The 21527-nt window shown below is 43.2% G+C and overlaps 1 protein-coding gene and 1 non-coding gene across 3 annotated transcripts in view; one reads left to right on the top strand and one right to left on the bottom strand.

Moving 5' to 3' along the window:
* Nucleotides 1-21527, top strand: part of Pcsk5 (proprotein convertase subtilisin/kexin type 5) — a 409270-nt gene that overhangs the window by 6383 nt on the left and 381360 nt on the right. The window lies entirely within an intron of this gene.
* Nucleotides 5779-5883, bottom strand: LOC130880849 (small nucleolar RNA U13). Its single transcript, XR_009057651.1, has one exon. It is a non-coding gene; the product is annotated as a small nucleolar RNA U13 (small nucleolar RNA).

Consider the following 21527-nt stretch of genomic DNA (forward strand, 5'->3'; position numbering starts at 1 on the left):
ATTTCCCTAAGAAGAGACTGGGGGCTACCTAAGCTTTTGCCTGAGAGCCATGAATACCATCTCTTGGTTGGACAGGCAGGCCTGGTGTTTACCAATTATATATAAGGCTTACAAGACTTTTTGTTTCAATAATCAAACTAACAGCCTTTAAGTTTAACACCGCTGTGAATGTACATGAAAGGATCATGGGGAAGTAAAGCTTGGAACATTGGAAGCCTAAAAGAAGGCACAGGGAACCATTTCAGGTACGGGTGTCCAGAACCCAACCACTGTCACTTAAACACACGAACTGGCAAACAGATGAATACACAAAGGGAGTTTATTAGTTGAGATAGATCTATATGTCTTAGTTCACAGTTCTGAGAACATGAGGTGAAGTTCTTTGACAGAATTTTATTTATGTGCTCTATACTTTTTTTTTTCATAGCAAAGTCTATTCTGATGTAAACTAATTGCATTAACGACAGTGTTATTTTGTCTTATTACGGAAATAGTAGTGAGTTTGACCCTAGGCATGTTCCCAGTCCAGACAAACATGTATCTAAGGCAGTTCAGCACGTGTGCCTCAGGGTCAGTTCGTAGGCATTTGTGTACCTTCTTCATGTGAAGAACTGTCAGTTTTGGAACCTCCAGCCAAGTGATTTTGTTTTTAAAGAGTGATTGTGGGCTTGTCTAGCTCAGCAGCCAGAGGGGATGGTAATGGCTGTGATTTCTTCATTTCCCCAAGTGCGCTTCATTCTCAGGCAACTGTTGTCTACACAACATCAGAACTCACGTGAGCCTTAGTAATTCTTCTACCCAGTGGTGGCATTGAAACCCCAGAAGGGATATAGTGTGTTCTGACCATGGAATGGGGTCACGTCCCCCACATTTGGGCCAGCTGTTTGTCCAAGGGGACAGTGGTTAATGGGTGGGTCATCTTGGGCCACATGTCTAGCTTTGAAGTGCGGGAAATGTTTATCTCTGCGAGGCAGTCCAACATTTGGGGAGGGGCCGTTCCCTAAAGGAAAATGAAATTCTATTACTAGAATAAGAGAAAACAGATGTGGGACAGGGAATGACCCCACTACTGATATGATTATATAATGCCATGAATGCCTAGGCTCTTTCCAACATTACTGGTGAGGATTCGTTATATGGATGTTCTGTGAGGAGCGAATAAAACACATGTTGCTTCACAACCATGTAAGTCTCCCCAGATTGGGAGATTGGGAGACATTTTCTGAGACTAGGGATTTTTACTTACAACTATCATTTGGTGGAGCAGTGGTGATCTGCCCAGTTAGTATGGTCCAGCAGCGCCTGGGGAGTATTCATAATGGACTGGAGGAAGCAGAGAATAGTAAAGGTTATTATTAATAATGAAATTGGAAAGATTTGTGAGTTCCTGTGGAAGTATACTCAGGTTTTGGTGACTAAACAGAAGTGAGGTTTGAGGGAGAAAGAAGGATGTCAGTGCAGCTGCAATTATCGCCTCGGGACCTGGAGAATGTGGACTCATTTGTACCATTTGGGCAGTCTCCGACAGCATTTTCAAGGAGAGAAATATAGATTAAGCCTTAGTTTTAAGGAATTTTGTTTAATGTATGTTCTAAGGTACACAGCATCATGTTTTGGCAGGTGAGTATGTATGTATGCATGCATATATGTATGTATGTATGTGTGTGTATGTGTATCTCTCTCTACAAATATAGATGTGTATACACATAATGGTAACTAAAGAGAAGCAAGCAATTTTGTCATTTTTCACATCTCTTCAGAGCCCTTTAATTTGTTTATTAAAATTATTTTATTTATAAAAATTGTGTTTGGTTGTGCCTGTGTGGGTGCATATGAATGCAGGTGCCTGCAGAAGGCAGAGGCTTCAAGTTCATTGGGACCTGAAGTTACAGGTGATTGACAGCTGTCCAACATGAGTGCTGGGGACTGAACTTGGCTTATCCAAGAGCCGTACGTACTATGACCCACTGAGTCATCTCTTCAGCCTATTTATTGTTTGACGAGTACCTAAAATCTAGTCGTTTAGCTGGTTTTCAGTGAACAATACCATATTATTCCTTTAGTGTTTATGTTGTGCATCAAATCCCTAAATCTTTCTCATCTTATAGAACGCTGCTCTTTTTGACCTAGGCCTATCAGTTCCTCTTCCTTCTAAACTGTGGTACCTACCATTCTACTGTTTCTGAATAGCTGGCTTTTCTTCCTTCAGATTCTAGAATACAGCTGAGGTCCTCTGCATTAGGTAGAACTTTCCAGGGGGTGGCAGAGTATTTAGCCCAGGCAAGAAGTAAGGATCCCTGCAGACAGACTTTACCCCTCACGCAGCTTCACATGAACTATGGAAGTGTGTAGCAAGGGTGCTGTGGAAATGAATCACCAAGGTAAGACCCATGGCTAGAAAAGGGGGCCTGTGAATATAAGAGGGATGGATGTTCTCATTCAGTCAGCAAGGGAGGAAGGCGGTGGATGAAGGGGAGAACAGAGTGTGGGCTAAGATCTCCCGAAAGAGAGGATGTGTCTGCCCAGCCCAGCTCTGCAGCAGTGAGGTGTGCTGTCAAGAGAATCCAGCGGGATGAGAATGAGCGGTAGTGGGGTCTCCAGAGTTCTTAGCAAGTGCTCTGTTGACAGTGTAGGGAAGTTGGGTTGCGAGGGCTTGCAAGGCAAGGACAAAACTGTTACCCGCATTCTGCCCCTGACTTTTCTATATGCCTGTCTTCTCCCTCCATCTTTTTCTCATCAAGATACTGTAGTTAGGACATAGATCCAGGACCAAGGACCTTTGAGCCCTAATGCCATTGCTTCTAAGCTGGAGGATTCTAGGCAATCACCTTAAGCTTTTGGTGCCTCAATTTCCTCATGTGTGAAAGGAGATAATGTTATTCCTCCTCACAGGATTGCTGCAAGGGTTAAAATAGCACCCAACACGTTACATTATTAAGAAATAATAAATGTCACTTCATTTTTTATTAAAAGTTGTTTTAACTCCCATTTACTCATTTTCCTCCACCAATTTCTTTTCATGGGTGCTCTTCCTCTCAAACATGTTAGAAAAGAAATGATGACCAACCCGTGTGTGTGTGTGTGTGTGTGGTGTATGTGTACATGTGTGTATGTACATGTGCATATTTCTACTTTTATCCTTTCACTAGCCAGTGAGCTCCTTGTGCTTCATATAGTTTTGTGCTTCATTTATGCTACGTTTATGTCCCCAGCAGCCAGAACAATGCAAAGCATAGTGCGATAGATGGGAGGCACAAAGAGCTTAGGTAGAAGGATGCATTTAAGGAAGGGAGAGAGATGTTGGTGCCTGGGTTCTCGCAGGAATGGAAGGTGAATGGCAAATAAGAGGTGCTTCTGTTGGGATGGAGAGGAAGTGATCCCATCAGCCCCTGAACAGGCGAAGCGCACCTACGGAGCAGTAGGGACTGTGTGGAAGTGAAGTCTAGATGCTCCAGTGTTTAAAATATTTTTAGGAAAGTCATAAAAAAAAGGGCCACTGTAAAATGGATTTCCAAATAGGAACATGGTTTTTTGGTGCTTGCACTTATTGCTCAGTAGGTATTGATTAAACAGACGAGTAAAAGAAATGAACCATTGATTGGTTTTGCATCATTTTGTTCTTCATATCAGAGAGGTAGAATTTACCAGGTTAGAGGGAAGGCAAAAATAGAGTCTGTGGAACTAGGGAGCAGTAGTTCCTGGACACAGGAATAGTCTTGAAATGACTGAGCAGTGTCTGGATGGAGAGGTAGCTGATAGGGACAAAGGATCGGGATGGATATAGGGCTGTAAATTCAAAAACACACAGATGGCTAGTTCAATAGGATAATAACTAGAGTCATTCCAGAGGGGCTTTGTTGTTGTTGTTGTTTATTTGAAACAGGGTCTCTGTCTGTCCTGACTGGTCTGGAGCTTGGAGTAATCCTCCTGCTTCTGGATCTGCAGTGATGGAATTAGAAGCATGAGCCACTATGCCCCACCCCAGATGGTTTTTAAGGGGCTACCTATAGCAGTTCTGTTTGACGATGAGATCCAAGGTAGGGTCCAGGTGGGTGGCCAGAGAGAGAAGGGGGGAGGGAGAGAGAGAGAGAGAGAGAGAGAGAGAGAGAGAGAGAGAGAGAGAGAGAGAGAGAGAGAGAGAAACAGCGGAGAGCTGGTGAGTTGGGAGGCATCAATAAATGGAGGCTGTGGAGCTGGAGAGAGTGATCAGCGTGGGTAAGATGAGGATTGAAGTGATTTGTGCTGGTATACCCACTGGGCTGGGGAACACTAAGGTTTCCTCGCATTTCAATTCTCCCTGGATAGCTGTAGGCGTTATCTCTGCTTTTCACTACTGTGTGCTATTATTTGCACTGCAGGTCCTGTACCAACTTAAGGGACAAAGACAGACACACAGGTGATTGCTTTCAATTTCCAATGTGTTTTTTTTTTCTTATTTGACTTAAAAACTGAGGATTGCATTGAACACTCGATATAGAAGAAACAGGGTACACAGAGACCGTAAAAGCAGAAATAATACTTAAAGCTGATTTCTTTGTTCTTTCGGTGTTATGACTTCTCCTGGGAGACATGAACAAATGTCTCTTCACCCCAGGTAGGGCACACATGACAAACCAAAGAAGCTGGTCTATTTCCGTCTGTTTTATTGAGCCATGAGCTTATTGGAGTCACTTATAGGAACATGAGTGAAGGGTTATTTGCAGGAGTGTGGATGACTCCTGGACAGCTGCATCACCCCACCAGAAAGCCCATCCTAGCATGGGTGACCACTAAAGAGAACTGCATCCCTGAAGCTCCCTGTTGCAAGGAGCCGCTGCTTGTTCATTCCTACCACCCGGCTAGCTTTGACACAAAATAATCACACAGAAACTATATTAGTTAAAACATTGCTTGGCCCATTAGCTCTAGCTTTTTATTGGCTAACTCTTACACATTAATTTAACCCATCTCTATTAATCTGTACATCACTACGAGGTCGTGGCCTACCAGCAAAGTTTGAGCATGTCAATCTTCAGTGGTGGATTGATGGCGTCCCTCTGACTCTGCCCTTCTTTCTCCCAGCATTCAGTTCTGTCTTCCCTGCCTACCTAAGTTCTGCCCTATCAACAGGCTGAGGCAGTTTCTTTATTCATTAATGGTAATCACAGCACACAGAGGGGACTCCCACATCAGCTTCCTTTACAACATCCAGACAGGTCCGGTAGACGGCCCTCTCTCTGACTTCTTACTGCTCGGGGAAGTGTTTTATGAACCTTGTAACTCTTGTGGGTTTCATTAGCTTCTTGAGTGTCATGGGCCTGTTCTTCTTTTCAGAAAGGACCAGTTCAGCTTGGAGGCAATAGCTGTATAATGTTTGGTTTTGAGAGACAAGGACTTGGAGTGGAGTTCAAGATTGCCTGCTTTTCATTACCGAGCCCAGGCTGGCCTCAAACTCATAGTGATCCTCCTGTGTCTGCCTCCCAAGTGTTGGGGTTGCAGGTCAGGTGTATTCTACCTGAAAGAATGAATTTTTAAGTGATATGTACTATGTCATATGTACTCTGCTCCAGCTTAGGAAGTCGTATAGTCTGCTTTCCATCGCTGAATTATGGTAGATAATTATAATTCATTTGCATGTCACAAGCCTGACCTTTATATACATATTTTATGTAGCACAGTGGAGCAGAATTCTGAACGTGTTACTTTATGTATTCTTGTTCTGAGTTTTACTGCCTGTAGGATATGGATTTTAAATTTATTTATAGAGTGTTCTTTCTGTAATGTAGGACCATTTTTCCATGTCAGATGGGTAATATGCTGACATCAAAACAAGGTATGAGAGAGGAAAGTCACAAAATGATGTGGGCATCTATCTAATCATTGTTCTTATGAGTCCGCAAAGATATGTAGTAGATAACATTCTCAGATTGCTCTATATGGTAGACTAATCTGGTTTGCATTTGTATCTTAATCTCCATGTTAATTTAGAGCTAGAATTGCAAAGGAAACATTAGGTTCCTAGTGTAATTTTCTGTGTGTTATCTGAGTGCTTAATTCTCTATTGGGAAAACTATATTTGAATGCCATGCCCGCACTGAAACTCAGATTTGTTAAAAGTAAGTCTTTCCGTTATGCTTTTTCCCAGTATTTCTCTCTTTCTCTCTCTCCCTCTCTTTTTCTCCCTCCCTCTTTTTCCCTCCCTCTCTCCCTCTCTCTTTCTCCCTCCCTGTCTCTCCCTCCCTCTCTCCCCCTCCCCCCCCCACACACGGGGAGTATGTATCTGTGTGTGTGTGTGTGTGTTAGGGATGAGGTTGGTCACATACATGAGTTTCAAAGCTCTCTAAGGAAAAATGATGGGGCTGATTTTTTTTTGCAATAATATTCATACATAAAAGATTTGATATTTTTCTATACTAAGACACTGGTACAGCTGTGAAAATATAGCATTCTCTCCATATTGATGTTCCCAGGCTTGTGTCTTGTTTTCTCTAATTAAAGTTTCTCAACTGAGATAAAACTTGGTCATGCACACTAGTTAGAGATAATCCCAGAGCCTTTAATGTTGTAGGCAGATATTCATAAGTGCAAAATAAGAAGGGTACTGATTGCTTGTGCTGGTGTTCCTGGAAGGTTTAAGGGGGCCCTTCTTTGGGCACAATGCATTACTGAGGAAATTAAGGTCCCCTCTTTGGGTTTAGTCTCATTAATAAAAGAATTTAAAAATGGACTCAGGGGAAGCTCAAGAATGATTTTTATTAGAGTTGGGAAGTAAACAGCAGGGCAGGCAAGCTGTAAACTGTGGCAGATTTAGAAGTGTGTTGAGGGGGATTGGGAGAGGAATCTGCAGGGGGAGAAGGGAGGAGGCCAGTCATGGCTTCTGAGTTAGGTTAGCATGTTCAGCAGTGGAGGTCTACAAGCACCTCTGTGGTGGAAAGGGAAGAGAGCTTGAAGGGCTAGAGAAAACATGCTTCAGTGTTGGCCAGTGTCTGAAAGAAAGGTGGGAAAGAAAAAGTTACGCTCTTTTGAGTAAGGACGAAGAAAATTGGATGGAGTTAACAGAGGTTCATGGCCATTTCCCAAGGTTTTGTAAGTGACTTTTGGTGTCTTCTTAATCTAAACTACCCAGTAAATTTTCACCTTTTATCCCTTATCACCAGGACTGTTGTAGCTGCACTAAACTCTCTTACACATGTGTGCGCGCACATGTGTGTGAGGGTGCGTGTGTGTTTGTGTGTGTGTTGGGGATGGGAGTGACAGTAAGCATAAATTTCAATGCTTTCTAAGAAAAAAATGGCAGACTACTTAGGATTTGCTACAGGAACCTTGAAAATGCTATGCTAAATGAGACAATCATACTATTCTGTTTATGCAAAATTCACATTTACAAATCTGTTGAAGCAGAAGGGAAAACCTGATGAGGAATGCTAATCAAAATGCCTTCTAATTGATTGCTACGTCCTCCTATTTTCTGAGAGAGGGTCACATATCCCAGTCCGACCTCAAACATTGTCGCACAGGATAGTCCTGAACTCCAGATCCTCTGGATGCTACCTCCCAAGTGCTGGGATTTACAGTCATTTGACACTATGTATAGCGTATTTTTTTTTTCAATATCTCTGGATCAAACCACTGGGTATCTATCTATTGCTGAGATAAAAGTCAGTGACCAAAAGCAGTGTGGGGAGGAAAGGGTTTCGTTAAGTTTACTTTAGATTGGGAGGTGGCAAACTATAAACCGCAGGGACATAAGGAAAATAACCTGTAAGTGCTGCTAGAAAGCAAAATGCATCAGTAGGTTTAAAAAGTGAGTGTCTTTGGGACAGCTGGTCAGACAGGTTCATGCAGGAGGAAGGGGTGGATTGAGTACCTGAATGTTAGGAGGGAGCTATCCGTAAGGCTGCCTGCAGTGAGGTGGGGTCTATGCAGAGGAGATTGCACATGGAACCATCCCAAGGAGGAGGCCAGGTCGTGTAAGTGGACCAAACCTAACGAGGAAGCTGTGGTGGAGCTTGAGATGGCTGTTAATGCTTCTTTGTTCTGAAGTCACCAGTAGCTGTGGTACCTGATACATCAAGACAACTGTGTTGTCTTTTCCTGATTTCTTCCCACTTGTCTTGAAATACTTGCACCATTTGTCCTTCCTACTCCGCCTTATAAGAAAGCCAGACTGAGCATGGCTCCCTAGATGCGCCCCCCACTTTCCTGCCTCTGTACCTGTCTTTATACTCAGAATGTTCATCTGACCGTTGCTTCTGGAAATTATATGTCATCTCAAAGTCACTTTTTTTATCTACCCTGGAAGTATAGTTAAAAATAATGTATAGGCAAAATTGCTGTGAGCTTTCTAACTAATCTATCCTTATTGTGCTTCTCTTCGGGGATTTAGTACGGTGAGTTCTAATTCCTTGGTGTTCCTCTCATGGGGCCCCAATTATGACTCTATAGTTCATAGAGACAGTCATTATATTGTTTGAATCCTAAAACATTTACAGATATGCGATTTGTGCAAAATAAATCTGAACACTAGAGAACATTTATAAAAAAATATCTATACCCCAGCCCATGAGGAACACTAGTTAGGCCATAATATATTTGATAAAGGGGTGGAGTAAAAAATCAGTGATGTGGGACTTTAAAACTCAGGCTTCCTAGAAAATAGCCCAACACTTTTCTCTTACTGTTTCCGACCTTGGTGTCATCCTCAGGGTCATTCTATCTGATTTTTGACTCTTGGGAGCATTGTTTGTGTGACAAAATACTTAGTATGACAGTATCTGAGTCCTGAGAGCCAGGTCCCAGTTCACCCTGGGAACAGGCTTGCTTCTCCATGAATCTCAGTGAGTCCTAAGAGCCTGCTAGCTCTGATAATTGTCCTGAAAATGGCAGTGGAGTCTTGCATCTGCTGGAGCCATACAAACTAGCACAGAATCTTCCTAGGAAAGAACGGGCTGGTGGTAAGAAATCAGTTTCAGGTCACAAGCAGACCCCTGTTTGTGCAGAAGCAGCAGAACGGTGAAAATATGCAGATCTATCATATTCCAAGGTCCCTAAAGCTCACTGAAAGATAAGCGGTGAGATCTTGTGATGGTCCTAAACACAGGGCAGGGCCAACCAGGATTGGCCATTTTGAAGGCCAAAACTCTGAAGTTAAATCTGCATGAGAGGGAGGATTGGATTGCAGACTCCAGAACAAACAGACATAAATTAGCCCTGTAGCTTAGACCGTAAGGAGTGGCTTCTGAAATATCCTGGGAGATAGGAAACAAACTCAGGACAAATAGAACAAACATTCGTTGGGAGTTAACTCCCTTTAATTACAGAAAGAACATTCTCTTGGTTGAGTGACATGGCCAGACGCCAGTCCCTCGACTGAGATGGTCTCCCCATTTGACCTACCCAGGGGTGTTAAGTTCCAAGGCCCCAAATGTCCAGGCCTTTGGGCTCAGGCAGAGAGAAGGAAAGCTGAGTGGCTTTCCGGGTTCTCCAAAAGAGAGATAGGAGTGAGTTTTCTCATGGGATGTGTGATTTAAGAGTAGAACCATTTCTTCCTCTGATGTGCAAAGATTCTTTCACTCTGTTCAGACTTATGTCAGCCTTACCCTGGCCCAGTCTCCTCTCCCAGTGAGAGCTGATGCCTTCCACCTCTCTTGTCCATTCAGTGTTCACAATGTCATTCGCCCTATGTTTTCCTTCTTCGCACATGGACTGCCATGTCCATTTTCAGGGTCGGAACACTGTCAGGCTCACATCCTGCCTCTTTGCTAGGACCACTTTCATGGATTCGATTATCTGTGGCTAAAACCTCTTGTTTTTAAACTATTACCAAACCTTGCATGGTTTTAATTGGCATCTGACATTTTTATCAGGAAGGCAAGCTGTCTTTTTTGTTTTCTTTCTTTCTGTGATTTTTTCTTCCCTCGTGTGTGTGTGTGTGTGTGTGTGTGTGTGTGTGTGTGTGTGTCTGTACAGTAGTACGGGTTATGAACCCAGGGCATTGTCTATCTGGGCGAGTATACTATCGCTAAGCTATATCAGATGTTTTGCTGTTTTTTATTTTGAGACAGGATCTCACTAAGCAGCCCTAGCTGGCCTTGAATTCATTCTATACCCATGGAAGATCTTTTTTTTTAATTAATTAATTTATTTATTAAAGATTTCTGCCTCCTCCCTGCCACCACCTCCCATTTCCCTCCCCCTCCCACAATCAAGTCCCCCTCCATTGTCAGCCTGAAGAACAATCAGGGTTCCCTGCCCTGTGGGAAGTCCAAGGACCACCCACCTCCATTCCGGTCTAGTAAGGTGAGCATCCAAACTGTCTAGGCTCCCAGAAAGCAAGTATGTGCAGTAGGATCAAAAACCCATTGCCATTGTTCTTGAGTTCTCAGTAGTCCTCATTGTCTGCTATGTTCAACGAGTCCGGTTTTATTCCATGCTTTTTCAGACCCAGGCCAGCTGGCCTTGGTGAGTTCCCGATAGAATATCCCCATTGTCTCAGTGTGTAGGTGCCCCCTCGTGGTCCTGAGTTTCTTGCTCGTGCTCTTTCTCCTTTTGCTCCTGATTTGGACCTTGAGATTTCAGTCCGGTGCTCCAATGTGGGTCTCTGTCTCTGTCTCCTTTCATCGCCTGATGAAGGTTAATATTCAGGAGGATGCCTATATGTTTTTCTTTGGGTTCACCTTCTTATTTAGCTTCTCTAGGATCACGAATTATATGCTCAATGTCCTTTATTTATGGCTAGCCCATGGAAGATCTTGAACTTAGGACCCTCCTGCCTCATCCTCCTGAGGTCTCGTCCAGCTAGTAATTTCTTTAAAGCCAGGGTTTCTGTCTGGTCTATCTTCAAATGCCATATGGAACTCAGAAGGGTGCTCAGAAGTTAAAATGTCCTCAGCAATGTGTTCTGAAGTGGGTAGATGTTAAATCAGGGAGTGAGAAAGACCACCGCAGCCATTGCTGCCCACGGTGGGAGAACTTACTGATTCCCAGAGTTACGTGTGCACAAGCGACTTCAGTTGGCAGATGAAGTGTGAGCAGAAGTGACACCTGTCCCTTCATTAACAGTCAGTGGGTGGCTCCTGGTGATGGTCATCTGCCTGGGTGTCTGGCAGACCTCCAGGCGGAGGATGCTTCATTAGCCTGAGTCCTTGAGGGGGTCTCACGAGGAGCAAGGGCACAGCGGACGTATGACCCAAGCTCGGGATAAACTTTGTGGTTCCAATTGTTTTGTTTCTTGGGTCATTTCTTGTTGCAGTGGAACCTGGTTCATCCAGATTAGCACAAAAGTCCAATCTTAATAGGTTTCTTCTTAGTCATATACAAAGTATAGATGTGTCATAGAAGGACAAGAAAGGATTGACACAAGAACCCTGTGGTTTTAGGGCAAGTCCTAAGTGATCCACGTTAGTAACTACGTGCTTCCCAAACCAGAAAATCAGGAGACAGATGAGTAGGTCTTTGCACATATGTGGTCACATGATTCCCTTGTTTAGAGGAGATTTGTACTCCCTCAAAGGAGCGTGGGAGACCCTGGAGCTCAGTTGCTCTAAGCTGCTTTGCCACCATCTTACAACACTAAGATTTGAAGTGTGAGTTCAAACATAACTGTCAATGACGGGTAAAGCTGTTCAGAAGTTCAGGGCTTTCCTTTTCCCGTTTGGGTAGGCAAGCATTTAATGCGTTAGAGGTTGTCTTTCATTTTCCACTATCAAATGCAAATTTTTATTAATTTAAAAAATTTTGTCCCTGTAAGTGCCATCTGAGGCCAAAGGGTCATTAGAGCCTGGGAATTCAAGGCCACTCTGCGCTATGACAAGTCAGCTCAGGAGAAAGACTGTTGAATAGAGGGCAGGACAGTCTTGCTGCTTGCCCACAGCTCCTGCCTGTGACTTCCCAGAGACCTTACTGCCTTGTCAGAGCTGTGAAACCCTCTGCTGCAGAATCTACTTCAGTTTGTGGTCCCTTCCCAGGGTCGGCAGTGGGGTAGGGGGTAGGGGTTTGCTCTCAGGCTTGCAGAACTGGCTTCACAGCATGTGGGACCTTGCATTCCCTGATTTACGTGATGTAGACACAGTAGGGAATATCTGAGATGTAAAACGCGATGGCCTGAGTCTTCAACTGTTGAATGGAGTCCAAAGCAGCAGATTTTTCTTCTTTGGCAAGACAGAGCTGAAGCAATGTGCAGGGATTTGGTTTGCCGATCCCCAATCTGCTGAAAACTGCAGTAACTTAAAGCGGGGGTGGGTGTGGTGGGGGCGGGGGCCGTGCATAAGTGCTTTTTAATGTGGAAAATACTCCAGAGATCACGTGGCTTACTGTCTTAGGCAAGCTAAATACTGCGAGGCTTCACTTTTGTTTTGTTTTGTTTTTTTTAGTTGGCTAACTGCATGTGGATATATGTATCCCCATACTCTTTCATTAAGAAGGTTTTATTTTGTTCAAGCAAAACCCGAAAAGAAAGAAAGGCAGTATTGAACCCTGAAAGGTTTTTTGGTTGCTCTAGCCCCTAGGGTGGGGAGGCCATCTCTTGCCAGCCTACATTGATTTCAGTTTAAGGTTTTCCCTCGGCTATCCTTCTGTCTCACATTCCTTGAAAATGTTTTCGAATAGCCACACTATGCTGCAGGCCATCCCAAGCAGAGTTCATTAGCCCTGCCCTTGGGAACTTTTATACTCATAGGTGCAGTTTATCTTCTTGCTTCAGAATAAATTACTAAGAGCTCCTTGGCTTTAAAATCACAATCCCTATTTCTTTTGGGGCTTTGAGTTAGTTGGTAGATTCTTTAGCATTTACTTGGTCCTGGGGCCTGGCTAACCTAAGATGACTTTTCTGGTGTGTCTAGGGATTGCTATGTTAGTGTGCGAATCCTTCTCATATTTCTGTTTGTGTTTTGTTTGCTAACATCCCATAGATCAAAGCAAGTCATAGTACCAATAAACTTCAAGAAATGGAGATAGAAGTTTCATCTCTTGGTAAGGGGAGATACAACTAATTGTATCCACATTTTCTAATGTATCAAGGAGGCTGCTGTAGTTAATTAAGATAGGAAACCAAGGTATGCCAGGTGATGGTAAGTGCTAAGGATGGAAAACGGTGGGGGGAGCTGGGAAAGTAGTGCATTCTTGTAGTTTAAGCTCTTGGGAAGTGGACCCAGGCAGATCAGGAGTTTAAGGCCAGCCTGGGTTATAGGAGATGTTGGAGTGAAAGGAAGGAAAGTAGGGATGGAGGGATGGAGGGAACAAGGAAGGAAAGAAGATGCAAACTAATCAGAGAAGGGAGAAAATAAATCAAAGGCAGGGAAAGGGGACTAGCTGGAAAAATCATTCAATTGCAAATGGTTGATTAAGAAAATGTCAAGGAGAGGGTGTCTTAGGGTTTTACTGCTGTGAAGGGACACCATGATTATTGCAACTCTTATAAAGGGAAAATTGTAATTGATACTGGCTTACTGTTTCAGAGGTTTAGTTTGTTATCATCGTGGTGGGGAGCATGGTGGCACACAGGCAAGGCAGGATTTTCTACATCCAGATTCTACATACAGCAGGAAGAGAGAATGGCACTGGGCCTGGCTTGAGCATTTGAAACCTCAAAGCCCACTCCCAGTGACATACTTCCTCTAAGAAGGCCACGCCTATTCCCACAAGTCCACAAGCCCTAGTCCTTTCAAATAATGCCAGTTCCTATGAGCCTGTGAGGCCAGTTTCATTCAAACCACCACAGAAGGTGAGTATGTCATACACATATGTGAAATGAAGGTCATAGGCCCCAGAGTTATCTTAGATGAATTGGGAGAAGCCACCCAGAATGAGCACAGGTGTGGTAGAGGATGATGTGGGGTCAAGCAGCTGAGCTGGGAAGTATGGTGCAGCCCCTCCTGTAAGTGCTGTTTCTCCCATTTTAGTGCATTTCAGTTTTGCTGAGATGCTGGTTCTGATTTAGTAGAGCTGAGATGTACTCAGAGAACTTTTCTAGTAAGCTCTCATCTGTAGCACTGCTGTTGCTGGGAGTGGTCCTGCGATTTTCCCTGAGTAAGGAGGGTGGTCTTTAGGATGCTCTCATGTAGTAGGAGCTGCGGGCTGCATTCCCAGCGCCCAGCGGCCCGCACGGTTAGCTTTACCCGAAATAATTACATGGAAACTGTATTCTTTTGAACACTGCCTGGTCCATTAGTTCCAGCCTCTTATTGGCTAGCTCTTACATACTGATCTAACCCATTTCTAATAATCTGTGTAACACCACAAGGTGGCTTACCAGGAAAGATCTTAACCTGCGTCTGTCTGGAGTGGGAGAATCATGGCGACTGACTGACTCGGCTTCTTTCTCCCAGCATTCTGTCTGTCTACTCCACCTACCTAACTTTCTGTCCTATCAGGGACAAGGCAGTCTCTTTATTTAACCAATGAAATTAACACAAAACAGAAGACTCTCCCCCATCACTCTCATTAGGTCCTTGTTTAGAATATTTAAATCCAGACGTGTCGTATGAAGGGATGACATTCTCACAGTCCTCTGTGCAGAACACTGAGTGTTGCTTGTGAAAACTACTATCACTGGGATATATTTTTCACCCAGAGAGCTTTTTGGTTTTCTTTGTTGTGAACAATAACAACAGGACCAAGGCCTGGGTTTGTGTTTGTCCGAGTTTTCTGCCAGGTTTGTTCCAGAACACACCTGCTCTGTCTCCTTGCATTCATTCAAATCCAGGCGACTGGAGTCTTCTCACTTAGCCCTTTTTTCCCTCTGGTCCTTGCTCCAGTGTCCCAGTGGCTCTCAGTCCTGACTGTCCATTTCAAATACCTGGTGCTTTTTAAAGATACCATCTGAACTGGTCTTGATGGGCTGCCCATCTTGTCTGCGGTTTTGCTTTCTGATGCTTCAGTTATATCTTGGTCAACCTTGGTCTAAATATATTAAGTGGAAAATTCCAAAAGTAAAAAGCATCATGGGTTTTGAGGAACTTATTACAGTATGTTAAGCATTGCATCCTTTTGTTATTAACTTTAGAAATCTCTTACTGTGCCTAATTTGTAAATGGAGCTTACTATACATATGTGTTATAGGAAACCACAGTGTATACACAGTTAGACCATCTGTCCTCTCATGCGTTCACCAGGGGGCTTTGAACTACCTCTGTGGGAGGCGGAACATGATTTACAAGTCATGCTAAGACACAGTGTGCTACCACCCTTTCCCTCCATCCACTCTGGTCTCTTTCCTTGCCATCCAAACACATGAATCATTAGCTGATTTTCAACTCTACTACATTTTGCGTTGAGATAGTCTGGTGGTTGCGTAATTACAATCTTTTGTATTTGACACGGGGAAGATCTACAAATAGAAGACCATGAGTAAGCATCTGGTGATGTTTTCTATCACGCATTTATATTTTCCTATTATTGGCTCTAAGTGGTCCTATCCATACACCAGCTCACTAAGAATACTTTAGTGTCTTACCCAGGATACAAGGGCCCTGGAAACAGCCTCAAAAGTCAGCTGCTTCTGTGTTGCATATTTCTCTTCTTCCCCAATGAGCTTGCATGCAGATGGTTTTGTGTCCTGGCTGGACTGGAATACAGTGTGCGTTTGAGAATGCTAATCTTATGTATCTCAGTAGGAAGTAGTCCACACTATGCATCTCAGGTTGGGGCTCCACTTCACCTCTTTAAAAACAACTGCCCCTTCATTATGGGGTCTAGGTGACATCTTTTTAGCATGGTTATATTTTGGTGTTACATTTAAGCATTTGTGGGCTTTTTTTGTGGATTTTTTTTTGACATTTATTTGTTTTGTAACATACCAGGAGCCTCTGAACCTCTCCTGAATCTTTCCCAGGGCCATCTGATTCCTAAGAGACGGCCTCCTTCATGTTTAAATGCAGTTTGTATGTGTAGACCTTATTTCAGAATCCTGACATATTGCTTGCTTGTTTTTGTGAGACAGTCTCTTCTTTACCTCCAGCTGATGTAGGATTCACTCTGTTCCCCAGGCTAACTCCAAACCCCTGATAGTCCTTCTCCCTAAGTGTTGGGGTTACAGGTCTGAATTAGCATACCTGGCTTCCTATTAAGAGTTCCTTGATATTTTTAACTAGAGTTGTAAAAGGAAATTAGAGTACTAAATAATTGGAGTTGCAAAACTATTATCAGTGAATTGTGTCACAATTGGCTGTATCATCATGTACCAGGGATGGCTTGTGTATGACACTGATTTGTAATATACTTAAACTAATTATTAACTCAATCAGATAGATTGACTTGAATGTTATCATAAAGGGCTCTGAGATGTGACTATGACCAAGTTCCATAAATTTTATTGCTTGACTATTACTGGATCTAGTGATTCCAATAAGGCATTGCCTTTTGCTCCCACACCACCACAGTAGATAAGGTTGTTATGTACAATTGGGAGGAGAGTGTGTGTGTTTTAATTAATAGCAATTGATTTGTTTTGAAATAAAGTTCCTTTCAATAGTCTATAACTTTGGAAGAACCCCGGTATTATTCTCCTAAAATGCCAATACCCTTAGGTAGTTAGACTCTTCTGGTTTATTATAGTTGAGAGAAATAAAATCACTTAGACCAGTGCTTCTCAGCCTTACTAATGCTATGGCCCTTTAATACAGACCCTCATGTTGTGGTGACCCCCAACTATAAAATTGTTTTCATGGCTGTTTCATAACTATAACTTTGCTACTGTTATGAATTACAATGCAAATATTTTTAGAGATAGAGGTTTGCCAATGGGGTTGAGACCCACAGGTTGAGAACCATATTATAAAATGTAGAAACTGGAACCTCAAAAAGAGGTACAAATGGTTCACTGCCCCGATATTTAACAGACTTCACTGAACGTGCCTTACTAAAAATGGTCAAGTTAGCCTGCAATCCCAGTGCATGGGATGTAGAGACAGGAAAATCAGAAGTTCAAAGTTATCCTCAGCTGTGTGATAAGTTTGACACTGTCTGGCCTACTGTCTTAAAGCACAACAAAATGGAGCAACGACAAAACCCAAAGAATGGCAAATGAAAGTGTTTAGAAGCCTCTCTGATGCTCTAGGTCCTTTGTTAGCTGTATACTTACATTCTCACCAAATGGCTCATTGTGTAAACCTGACGGCCTAGCTCAAAGCCCAGAACTCAAGGCAGAAGGAGAGACCAGCTTCTGAAAGGTTATCCTGTGACCTCCACACGTGAACTCACACACATCAGAAAACACAATAATAAACAAATAAAAATCATCCACATGTGAATTCACACACATCGTAGGCACACAATCATAGTAAATAAATAAGAGTAACTTAAAAAAAAAGAATCCCACTGTTAACTTTTGCATTTCTAACAGCTTCCATTTCTTTAGGAGTTTTGTGTATTCTGGGCATGAGTTGGTATTGTCTGAAGGTTTGCACTGGAGGTCTAAGGCACTTGAGCAAACACCTCCATTTTGAGGGTAGTACTGTTTCCTGGGTCTGTGGAAATCTAACTCTTCTCCTTTCATTTGACTCCTATAATATGGTAATTTCCCCCGACTTTGGTACAGGAACGTGGTTTAAGGATAGTTCACAACTCTCCCCTGATAACTGTGTGTGATAAGCTAAGAAACTGATCACGTGCTTACTGGCCTGCCCATCTTCTTGATCCCTTGGACTTCTTTCCTGGGAAAATCAGAGGGTTCATTGTTGTGGAGGCGGCTGTCATCTTTTCTTTTGCATGTAGGAATAGGACCCTACTACTATCACGGGGTGCAGACTTCAGGTCTAAAGACCTGAGATGGTCTCACGTGGCTTGCGAAAGCAACAGAAAAGGCGCGAGACGGCATCCATCATGGCGAGCAGTAGAAGTTCTGTTTAGAGATCTGTATTGCAGCCTCTAATGTAGCAGGCTAGAGACCGCACTGTGGCTGATGGAGAAATTCAGTTTACCATGATACATGTTTGAAATGGGAGTGAGTGCTTGTAGCTGCAGGAACCGTTCTCCACCCCAGGTCTTTATCACTGTGGTTTATTGGGGCTTTAAATCTGTTTCACAATTTGGTTACAGAACTTTGGCATGAGGGTGGAAGTTCTGCTCTTCCTTTAAATTCCTTGCGTCTACGCTGGACATGCAATTCAGCAATATCCAGTGTTTTGAACATTAGCGCAGTTTGCGGATTCATCCCCAATCCCATGGAAGCCTCAGATAGCAGCCTAATAGCTGTTAAATGAACTTGCTTTTTCTCCATTTATCTAGATATGAGGTGTTTGTCCAGATAAGCATATGTCTTCAGTTAACTGCAAAAATGTGTAAACATTGCAATGATTCTTTTGGTTAAACACTGTATTGAGTTTATCTTTTATGTCAACAGTAAGTACTTAGGAATGATAGAAGAGAGATACTTAAAACTCAATCTACAAGGCCAAATACATTTTCTTATTCTGACTTTCGTGTAGATAGATACAAACATTTGCTTAGTGGTATGATGGTTATTTAAGGTCTCTTTTTATGTATTTAATATGTCATGACCAAGCCAGCTGCTGAGATAAAAGGTCAATGGGCAGCTTATGTTAAGAAAATAATAAATAAGTAAATAAAAGTTGGGCACTTGATCCAGGCATAGGAATTGCTGAGATAAGATAGTAATCTGGTTAGTAATCACGTTGAAGTTGAACCTTCAGGAAAAGCCGGGATGTGACTCAAAGTAGGAGCTACAGTATTCTCTAAGTTTTGCTTAAAATAGTGAAAACAGCCCCGAATGTGGTGTCAGAAACATTTTGTTGCTATCTGTGGTTCCTGCTGTAAATGTAGGTCAGTGAGAAAATGTCGTGGGCATCCATTCTATTGTGTGGGAAGTGGAGACACTAATCCTTTCACGGTCTCTTTCCACTCACTGCCTGGGTAGGTAGCCACTGTGTCAGGGGCTGTGGAGTGGATGCTCCCAGTAGACCAGCGTTCTCAGGCTGTGGAGTGGATGCTCCCAGTAGACCTGCGTTCTCAGGCTGTGGAGTGGATGCTCCCAGTAGACCAGTGTCCTCAGGCTGTGGAGTGGATGCTCCCAGTAGACCAGCGTTCTCAGACTATGGAGTGGATGCTCCCAGCACACCAGTGTTCTCAGGCTGTGGAGTGGATGCTCCCAGCAGACCAGCGTTCTCAAACGGAAGGAGACAAACAGCTTGAGCAGGGAAAGCAACCTGGAAAGGCCACTTGGGAGATGAGAAAAGACTTTGGCTTCTGAGGAAATGAGAGGCACGGTCTGAACTCTGAGAAGGAAATGAGAGCTGGCTGCACAGGGACTTCCTTCTGGGTGGAGCAGCAAGAACTTAGGCCCAGAGGCTGAGGAGGAGATCTGTGGGGCTGCAAGGGTAGAGAGGGAAAGTGAAGGCCTTAGGAGGTAATGATCTGAAGGCAAATGGCAGGAGATCTGGTAGCCTCTCTTAAACCAAGTAAAAGCAAGTTTGGTCATTTCATAAACGTAGAAAGTAAGCATGTTTTATAAAATGGTGTGATATTGTCTTTTAAGTTTCATTTTTATTGTGTTGATTTAATTGTTTTCAGTGTTGGGAATAGAATACAGGATCTTATACATAAGAGTACTCTAGTGCTGAGCAGAATCCCCAGCCATCTGAACATCATGTTATATAAACCAATGGAAGAGCCCTTCAAAGATGGGTAGTTTGTGTTGCTGTTAAATATGATAGGATAGTTAGAAAGAAGAACAAACATGGCCTGATGTGTTATTTGCCCTGATGATGGGATGGTAAATGATTTCACCTTCTTGAAACAGCATCTCACTATGTGTCTGTGACTGGGCTTGAACTGACACCATTTGCCTGGTTTCCCAGTACTCATGTCATAGGTCTTTGTATAGTCTTTTGCTACCGTGCTTGGCTTAGTGGCAGGATTCCTAGAGTAACCAATTGTAGATGGTGCTGAAACAAATGACCCCAAACATTGGCATTAAGAATTTGGAAGAGGATGTGTGTATAGATGTGAGGTGTCAAAAGATCTCTCTTGCTAATATTATACCTAAACGGATGTTCAAAAGCATTTTTTAAAGCCTGTATCCCCTGAAGAATCATGGGAAATAGCATCAGATGGAATCTGGGTGGCTGATTACCAAAGTAGATTGATTGTTCCCCTGTATAGAGCTATAGGAATTCATATTCTATGATTAACTGTGACTAGACAGTGAAACAGGGTTCCAAAGAAACAATGATAATTTAATGCAGATAAAGCTTTGGGTTTGATGAGGTCTTATTAGATCTGATGGAAACATTTCTCTGCTAAAAGGTACTCCTGAAGAGATCAACACATTTTACTTGAAAGAGGAAGAGAAGTATGTTCTGAATTGTATGGTTTGAAGTTGAAAAACTTAAAATTGAGAAGTAGAAGGTATAGTCCAGTTCTCATGGAGAGTCCAATGGCCCTGGGAGGGCAACTTCAGTCTTTCATACGCTTCGTGATGCCTGGGGCGTCACCTATGGATTCCAGCTCCAACCTGTGCTGTTATGTTGATCCAATGAATCAAATTTTTATCAAGATGCCCGTACTATGCTTTCTGGTACTGTTTGTTTGTTTTCAATACAGGGTTTTTCTGTGTAGCTATGTCTGTCCTGGAACTCACTCTGTAGACCAGGTAGTCCTTGAACTCAGGGATCCCCAGCCTCTGCCTCCTGAGTGCTGGGATTAAAGGCATGTACTGCTGACTTTCTGGTAGTGTTAACATTAGTAATGTTTTCACTTATCTCCCAGAGTTGAACTTGGATAAAGCTCATGCTGAAATACAATTTTATTTTAAGTGTAGATTGGGGTGAGTGGTAAAGTGAATAAAACCAGAGGGTAGTAAAGGCGGGGAGAGGAGGAACTAGGGAGATGGCTCAGCGGATGAAATGCTGGACAAGTGTGCGGGCCTGAATGTGCCTCTCTAGAACCCACATAGAGCACCTGGACCCAAGTGAACCTACAGCCAGATGGGAAGGGGAGATAGCCCGGAAAGCTCACCAGCTCACCAGCCTCACATAGGCAGTGGGGAACAAGAGGAGACTTAGTCTCCAACAAGGTGCAAAGGTAGGACCAATGTTAGGAATGTTCTCTTACAGCTATGCATGTACCATGACACATTTGCATCCGAAACCATACACAGAAACATATGCAATCACATATATGTACATACTGTATACATATACACGACGCTTACATTTTTTTAAGGTACAAATGGGCAAACGTGGAGCACATTTATACATTTGACTGACCAGTCCAGAGTAGCCAGCACTGCCTGCCTTCTGTTATGAGTATTGAACAGTCACTCGCTCATTGGTGCCATATCCTTGTCTCTTGACCTGAGTTGACTGAGCCCAGGGTGACTAGATTCTGGGGGGCTGTGCATGCCTTTCTGCCACCCCATGGGGATCAGTGTTGTTGTCATGGTGCTGTTGGTCCTGACTCTGTCCCGACTTACAGACTTTTCCTTGCTTTCAAGTCAGTTATGTTAGGTATATGGCCAGTCCCTCTTAGGAGCCTCCTCATCTTTTCTTTTCACTCCCAAAATTGCCAGCCATTTCCTTTTTCAGTTCTCATCG

The sequence above is a fragment of the Chionomys nivalis genome, chromosome 8 (genome assembly GCF_950005125.1).
Source record: "Chionomys nivalis chromosome 8, mChiNiv1.1, whole genome shotgun sequence".
Lineage (NCBI taxonomy): Eukaryota > Metazoa > Chordata > Mammalia > Rodentia > Cricetidae > Chionomys > Chionomys nivalis.